Source organism: Cucurbita pepo, chromosome 2 (assembly GCF_057944985.1).
Source record: "Cucurbita pepo subsp. pepo isolate OVF chromosome 2, ASM5794498v1, whole genome shotgun sequence".
Taxonomy (NCBI): Eukaryota; Viridiplantae; Streptophyta; class Magnoliopsida; order Cucurbitales; family Cucurbitaceae; genus Cucurbita; species Cucurbita pepo.
In genome coordinates, this window is record NC_141799.1 from 5,610,148 (window position 1) to 5,618,789 (window position 8,642).

Genomic DNA, 8,642 nt, shown 5'->3' on the forward strand with positions numbered 1-8,642 from the left:
AGAATATCTACCTACGGTTAATGACCAAGATGACCTCCAAATGCTATGAAACGCTACAGTAGATCTTATTTATGATGCTTGATTAGGTAATGAAGTTTGAAAGCCATTGTAACTCGTTAAGGAGCAAAACCAAGAATTAGGGGTAAAATGACCATAATGCCCCTACGGAAGACTACCTACGGGTTAAGCCCTAAATGACTTCCCAACATTATGAAATGTTGTATGAATCCTTATCTCAAGAGGTTGTATAAGGAAATGAAGTTTGGGAGTCATTAGAAAACGTTAGGTAGCGAAACCAAGATATGGGGAAAACGTATATCACGAACCATGCAACTTTGCCTCCTAGGATGACGAAAGAGGTATCCACGAAATAAGAGATTCTCCACAAGTACCCTTGGTTTCTAATGAGACTCTACGTGCACAAGACCACGTCGGATCTATTCCTAAGAAGAACTTGTATGTTCCCAAGCTTGACCCAAGACATTATGCATAAACCTAGGATCCCCAAGAATGCATAGAAACACCTAGGTTAATGCAAATGACATGCTTAACAAGTTGCTAGGATCCATGCCCGGAGTAACCGTTATCTCCCATCACGAAGTGTACCACGAGACCCCTATTCCTCTTTAGGTGAGATGCCCTGCTATATCTACCATGAGCATGATGCCACGATGAACTTATTATCTCCCTCACCTAAATGAGATGCCCTACATCATGAATTTCCAATAGGATGCCACGATTATGATAACGCCACCTATGCACGCATGGGGAGAAAATTAAGGGTTACTTTGGAAGAGTTTTTAGGGAACACAAGGCATGACATGACAACCCCTATGGCTTAGTTCTTGAAAACAGAACAAGTAGTCATATCCTAGCTCAAGGTCTAGAGATGCTCCAACTTACCAACTATTCTCTTTAAGGCCTACTCTATATGACTTGAGAATAAGTTCAAGATTACAAGGTGGTTGGAGCAAGTTTGGAACCTAAACCAAGATGGAACTTAGGAAACGCCTAAAGGAAACATGTCAAGATTCAAGACCCTTCTAGAACCCTCTAAGGAGTCCATTATGAACTTATGACCTTCTAGAATAACTCATGCTAGTTATTACGATGGGTTCATATGATCACGAATGTATTTAACAACTTACGCTTCAAGAAACATAAGAACCTTAGAAACTTACAAGATTAAGAATCAATAACAAGCTATACAACTACCAAGACAAGAAGAATGCTAGGTACCACTCAAACATAAGGGACCAAAGTCCTCAAGACTCAAAATTCAAGAATGCTAGGTAATACTCTAAGCATGTCCAATTGTGGCCCATACCTCCCCACCATGGGGTGCTTTCTAAGGAGGCCTTGTTTCCTCTTCTAGGTGGGATGCCCTGCATCGTGTTTCTCTTGCAGGATGTCATGTTTGGCCTCATTCCCCTCACCTAGATGAGATGTCCTGCACCATGTTATGATTTGCAGGATGCCATGTTCATGTATGCACCGATCACGAGACCTTTATGGTCTATGCCATGTTCATGCATGCATCGATCACTTGACCTTTATGGTCTATCTTGGGGAGTGACCTATGGGCACGATGGAGCAAGAAGAGAGTAAGTTACCCTAGCCATGAATCAAGAACCTCCTAAGAACTCCCGCGGTACATCATGCTTATGACTTAGACTACGCTACTTGGAGCGTATGAAGCCTTGAGCGTAGGTATTAAGACTGTGTCGCTTGGAACGCATGAAGCCTCAGACACAGGTCGACAAGTTTATGTCTAGTACCGTAAATCCTAAGGGAAGTGTCTTGGAGAACGAATTAAGAAACATAACAAGAACATACGACAAGATCAAGAACAAGAACAAGAAAAAGAAAAGAAAGAAGGTGGTACCCTAGCATATCAAGGACACGATTAAAAGCCTACAAGTAGGCTACTTACTGAGTCTTGTACTCATTCCTTATTCTTCATTTTTTTTTTTCAGGAAATAATGAGCTGATCGAGGTCGGTAGCAGACTATGGAGCAGGTGCCATAGACAAATCTCACCCGTCGTCCTCAACCCATTGTTTTAAGACGTTTTGTGTTCGTTCCTTATTTTGTATTTTAACCATTATGTTATATTTTAAATTACTAATGCGCCCACTATTTTCGTATAATGTAAATTATGTTTTAAATTTTAATGGTTTAATTTCGCGAAAAATTTACGGGTCATTTTAGAGTCATCGAGTCAGCCCGGACATTGCACGAACTGACTAGTGAGCCCATACTCGCATGTATGCGTTGTGGGTAGAGTATATGGTACACATCCAAGGTGACCAATAAGAATAGTACCGTACAAAAAATAGACTGATATGATAGGTCTTGTCATTGCATTCACATGTTCTTGCATTTAACCTCTGGGTCAGTTATGGAGTATTCCTTCGAATACTCAACCCACGTGATACCTCTGTTTCAGGCAAAGGCAACGGTGCAGTAGCCCAAAAATAAATAAATAAATTTTTTTTTAAAAAAACAACCTTTCCCCACTTCTCTCCACTAACCTCTCATCCCACACTTATCTCTCCTCAACCCATCCTCTTAGTTACTGCACAAAAAAAATAATAATAAATAAACAATTGTCAGATTTACTTGAGAAAAAGAAGAGAACCGCCTCTACCTAGTTGAGATTCTCATTTAGGTGAAGATAGATCTGATCAATAATAAGTATATATTAAATCTTCATTCTCTCTTATCCTATTTTTTTTAGAAATCACAACAAATTATAATTAGATCTTCATTCAATTATTACAAATGTTTAGCTTTGAGTTAAAAACTAGAGGTAGATTAGTAATATTAGATTAAATTTATATTAGTAGCCAAATGAATAGATTAAAAATGTAGATTAGTAATATTATATTAAATTTATATAAGTAGCCAAATGAATAGTTTAAAAATAGAATTACCAAGAAAATTTGTGAACGGGAAACATTTGGAAACAGAGATCCACTGGAAATTTGGAATACATGATAACAGAACTAATAGGCAGCAGATAAAAAAAATGAAGATTAAGGAATTAAAAACCACAAACTAAATATAAAGAGAAAGGTAAATACAGAGAGTAGTAAAGCCCATGAAATAGTTGTATCTACTTTTTTATACAACAGTAACCATGGAAAATAAGATTTTTAATAAAAATATAATTACAGATAATATAACATTTCAAGACCTTTAACAATGGACCAATGTAAATTAGAGAAATAATTTTGTAGAGTTCAAACTTGAAACTGATGTCATGGGCTCACATAGGTTGACTCGGATTTCAAATGACGAAATTGAATTTCCATAAAAGATATATTCGTGACAACAACTTAAGCTAACCAGGTAAGTGACCTTACTATCGACATGGTTATATTTGATGTTGACACGTGAATGTAGTTCTGCACGTGTAATATATATACTGATATGTGTGAATTATCAGTGAATCGGTATGCTTATACTATGTTTATGTTATGTTATAATATGTGGATTGTATGATATCAATTATGGTACGATGTGTTCAAGGATATGTTCGAGATAGGATACGAGAAGGATGCACAAAACGAAATGTAACGATAGGAGTAAGATACGTTCATGAAACGTTAAGGTTAGGTTACACACCGGAGTGCTATGGACAGGAGAGATTGATGAAAGAATATGGTTAGGATATGGGTAGAAAGGGATAGGTTTGTGATAGATTGATAGAACGATAGCGTTAGGATACGTTCCTGTGATGATATGACTAAGGTATGTTCACGTAACGATATGACTTTAATAGGTATAAGAACGTTAAGGCTATGTTAAGTTAGGGAACGATATGATCACGAAGTGTTTACGATATGACATGTTATGATACGATATATTGTGATGTGATGTGTTATGTTTAGATTGTTTTGTGTGACCATTGAGGTAATTGTTGTATGAATTACACTTTATGAAATGGCATGTTAAAAGCATGGAGCGTTATGTTATGTTTGCTAAATTGTATGTATACAGCATGTTATGAATGACATGATATAACGATAAATGAAATGAAATGTAACCCCGTTAGGATTATGTATGATATGTAGACTGAAAAATGAGAAAGAACATGTTAAGCATGAAAGATGATAGCGGGGTTATATTCATTAATGATAAAAGTAGAAATATTGGGGACCTCATGCATTATGTGTTCTCATGCATTTGGGGGGATACCCCTATTCCATCACGAGGGTACGGACCGTACATCCAATGGCAGGACAACGATCGTTATGTTTTGCATAGTGCTGCCGTGACGGTTACTAGTTCTAACGGGTGTTCGGCCTAAGGAGCTCCCAGAGTATGCTCGCCAGACAAGGAATGAGGCCCAGCGGTGTGTGAACTGACTGGTGTGCCCATACTCGCATGTATGAGCTGTGTGTAGAGTATACGGTACACGTCCAAATTACCCATTAGAACAGCACCGTAGGAAGACAGATTGAAAGATAGGTCCCATCATCTCATTTGCACGTGATAGTTGCATTTAACCCCAAAAGTGGGATCAATTACTGAGTATTTCTTTAAATACTCAAGCCATGTGCTACTACATTTTTCAGGTTAAGGTAAGTCATTCCTGTACGACTGACGACGGCATCGCAACTCGAGACCATGGCACATGCATAGGATAGTGATATTTATTTTCTTAGACTTAGGCTAGAATAGGATGTTTTAAACTTAAACTCTTATTTATTTTATTTAGTCTTTTGTTGTGTCGTTTTAAAGATGTTTTCGAAAGACATAAGTCCATGGCTGTGTTTTAAGATAAAGGTTATGTTTTATGGAATTTAAATGAAGTCTTAAACATTCAATGTTTATGGTACGTACACACTAGCAACCTTAAATTAAGTAGAAAATTTTGGGTCGTTACAAAGGCATTCATGTACGGCTGACGACAGCATCGCAACTCGAGACCATGGCACATGCATAGGGTAGTCGCATTTATTTTCTTAATCTTAGGCTAGAATAGGATGTTTTTTAATTTAAACGTTTATTTATTTTATTTAGTCTTTTGTTGTGTCGTTTTAAAGATGTTTTCAAAACACGTAAGTCGGCTGTGTTTTAAGCTGAAGGTTATGTTTTATGTAAGTTTAAATGATGTATTTCCGCATTCATGTTTATGATATGTATTCAGTAGCGACCTTAAATTAAGTAGAAAATTTCGGGCCATTGCAAAGCATGGCGCAAATCTCGGTCTACATATCAACTAGCGGCCTATAACACCGCTCGAAATAAAAAAGAGTTCGTGCCACTCATTGCAATTTTTTGATCAATTAGGTGCAGGAAGGTATTTCATTAAGTTGAACCAGTGACTGGCGTACGTCCAAGTGCGAGCCACTTCTTTTCGACGAAATACATCTTGAATTAGGTCCAATATATAAAATCAATGCAATATAATATTTTATTCCAAAATTTAGCGGACTATATTTTCAACATAAATTTGAATAACTATTATACTATTTATTAAAAAAAAAAACGAATATATGTATATAATAAAAGAATGTCTAAAACAATTGAGTTAAGTTTAGATTAGGTTCATTGTATTAATTCACACCATATTCATTTTGATTAAAAAAAATAATAAAAAAATGATTCTCTTGGATGTATAATTTAAAAATCTAAGAGGAGTGATTATAAATTTAAGGGGTGATTTTGTATTGTGTGTCCCAATGCAATGATTGATGCAAAAATTATTGGAAGAATTTATATTTAATATTGAAGAGTGAAGCCAAATATATGACATAACTATTAGGTGCGAAAAATTTATTTAAAATATTTCATAACGACACTATGACTTATACGTTCATTATAGGTTATTAAAACAATATGGGAAAAAGTAAATAACGTGAGTTTTAAATAAAACTAGAAAATAAAGCATTGACCTGATCTAACCGAGGGCTATGGAAGAAAAACAACATGAGTGCATTTACACTAACTTTAGTCTCATGGTTGCCACCGTGATATCATCTGGTTTAGTCTCGGGTAAAAGTAAGGCACTCCTGTACGGATGTACAGAGGTGTCTTACCTTTACTTGAAAAATAAGAGTAGCACGTGACTTGAGTATTCTAAGAAAGACTAAGTACGTTATTATTGGGGTCAGGAAATGCAATCATATACAATCATGTTTGGGACATATCATTTCATAAAACCCTATTTCATGGCCTTAAACTCTTCTTTTCAGTTTGAGCTAAAATTGGATGTTTAGTATATCTCTACACACGACCCACGTATGCACACATGGACTCACTAGGCAGGCGTATACGTACCCCTGAGCCTGCCTTTCAGCTAGCTCACACTCGTACTGCCAGAGCCATAGAGGGAAAGAAGCCCACATAGTATTATGGTGTACAGAATATCGTATCATAACATTATGGCAGACATAAATGTCGTAACATACGCGTCCATACTAATCATGACGAGGAAGTATCCCGATGCATATGACACACAAAAATGCCTGGGGTCTCTCTAGCTTCAAATCATATAATATGTAGATCGTGCATTCGTTCTTTCATAAACGTTTTCAAGAATACATTATTGACATATCAGCATTTCACAGTCTGAAAAATAAACATGCTAACATGGTGCGCACAATATCATAGCATAACATAAGTCATAATACATCATCACGTAGTCTTGAATTACAGAAGTCATAACACTACATAACATAATTTACATCATAGCAATCATAAACTACGACACATGGAGGGGCCACAGAGAACATGCCATTTTTTATGGTTGTACATTTTCAACCGTCTGACATCGTGATCTTGACACGCTCATGACAAGGCATGAGGGAAATCCAAGCCTCCTATTTATTTTTCGTTTGTCTTCATGACTTCATTGGACCTTAGGTGAGGTTTGTCTTCGTCAACCGAATACAACTTGTGCGGAATTCAAGCTTGCTCAGGCCTACGTATGCATGTTCAATCTTCTGCAACCCAACCGACTTGCCTCTATACTAGTTCAAGTTATTCGGCTCGACCTTGCCTCTGCTTGAGGCCGAGGTCTCTCACGTGCAACGTCACGTCTCAATTCTCATCTTGGTTCCCAATTGACATGGACATCATGTTTTAATGTCATCCCAAGTCCTGGGATGTCATCGATTAACTTAGCTCGCTCGATCATGCTCATCGAGAACAGACCCATATGTCGCTCACATGATCGAGACATCCCGAGCATCCATCCATCAAGTTATAGCGAGGCGTTGGATCATCTTGTGTCCATGTTAGTTCATTTATAAAATCCATTATGGATAGCAAGTGCATAATCCAACCTCTGACACATACACAATGGCACTATTTTGGCCCACCAGTGTCGTGCGGCACTGTCTTGGAATACCCATTTCAATGGAAGTCGTTAGAGACACTCGTCTATGACACATGAATATGTCATGGGGTAGCTCACTTAGCCACAGGACCCAGAGATGGTGGAGAATTGACACCACGCCTCCTCCTAAGGTACATTTTGAGACATTTTTTGGTATGGTAGTTGTAGACATGATTTTGGAGAAATGGACATACTGTGTCATGAAGAGTTCGTCCTATGTCCAATTGACACCAAATTTGATGAGTTTTCAAATTTTATATGAACAAACTTGACTTTAGAATCGCATGCCCAAATTTCCTTTTCAAGGTTAAGGCCTGGGGCCCTACCCGACCGTTCAACAAGTCTATCAATGACACTCTGTCAACATTGTTGCCTCTGTCTTGCCTATGCACATTTCTATGGTGGGTTAGATGAAGCACCATCCTCCTCGGTCCATCATGGCATTCGTCTTTTTTCGGCCTTTACGTGGCTGGTTGGACATCACTATTATGTTGTCACCTTGTCTTGTCTATACGTGAGGGTCACAACCTACTGTCTTCATAGTATGATTTAATTCATCCAACTAAAAGTTCTATAACACTTTGATGATGATCGTAACACCTCATTGATACTTTTAAATCACCTTAGAGGTTCTCAAAATGCAACCTTGACGTCTTTTCAACCCATAATTGTCACCATACTATTATATAGACATTATTCTCATATTCTGTAGTAGAGTTTAGGTGACATCTCCGTAATTGGCCCCATATCGTAAGTGTTGGGTTATGGAGCATGCAACCGAAAATATAAAAACTACTTTGAAATGATCCAAAACAATAAGAACAAGTCCCAAAAGTTCGAATAACTCAAATACGAGCCAAATATGTCGGCTACGTCGAAATAGAGTCACCGAAACTGAGCTCAGCCAACGTTAGAAGGCACGTGAGTCAGAATATTGATTTTGTTTGGTTCATGGGGTGACTATGGAGCAGGATGTCGCAAGGGTTGCCGAACAGGTTCGGTTGCAGGTAAATTTAGGTGTGCGGGTCACTAAATTCCTTTGGGCTGATGGCGCGTGTGTATGGGCTTCGCTCATACGCGCGGACTGAAGCCGAATGGAATGAGCCGACAAGGTTCAATCTATGGGGAGTTCTCGACGTCATTGTCTATGGGATTCCATAATAATCTCCTCATTTTCTTTCTCCTCTTCTCTGTCTTTACAAGGTTGACAGTAATCTCCTCATTGTTTCTTAATTTATTTTTTATCATCACTACATCATATACCTCTAAAGGAACTTTCATTCTCGTAAGTG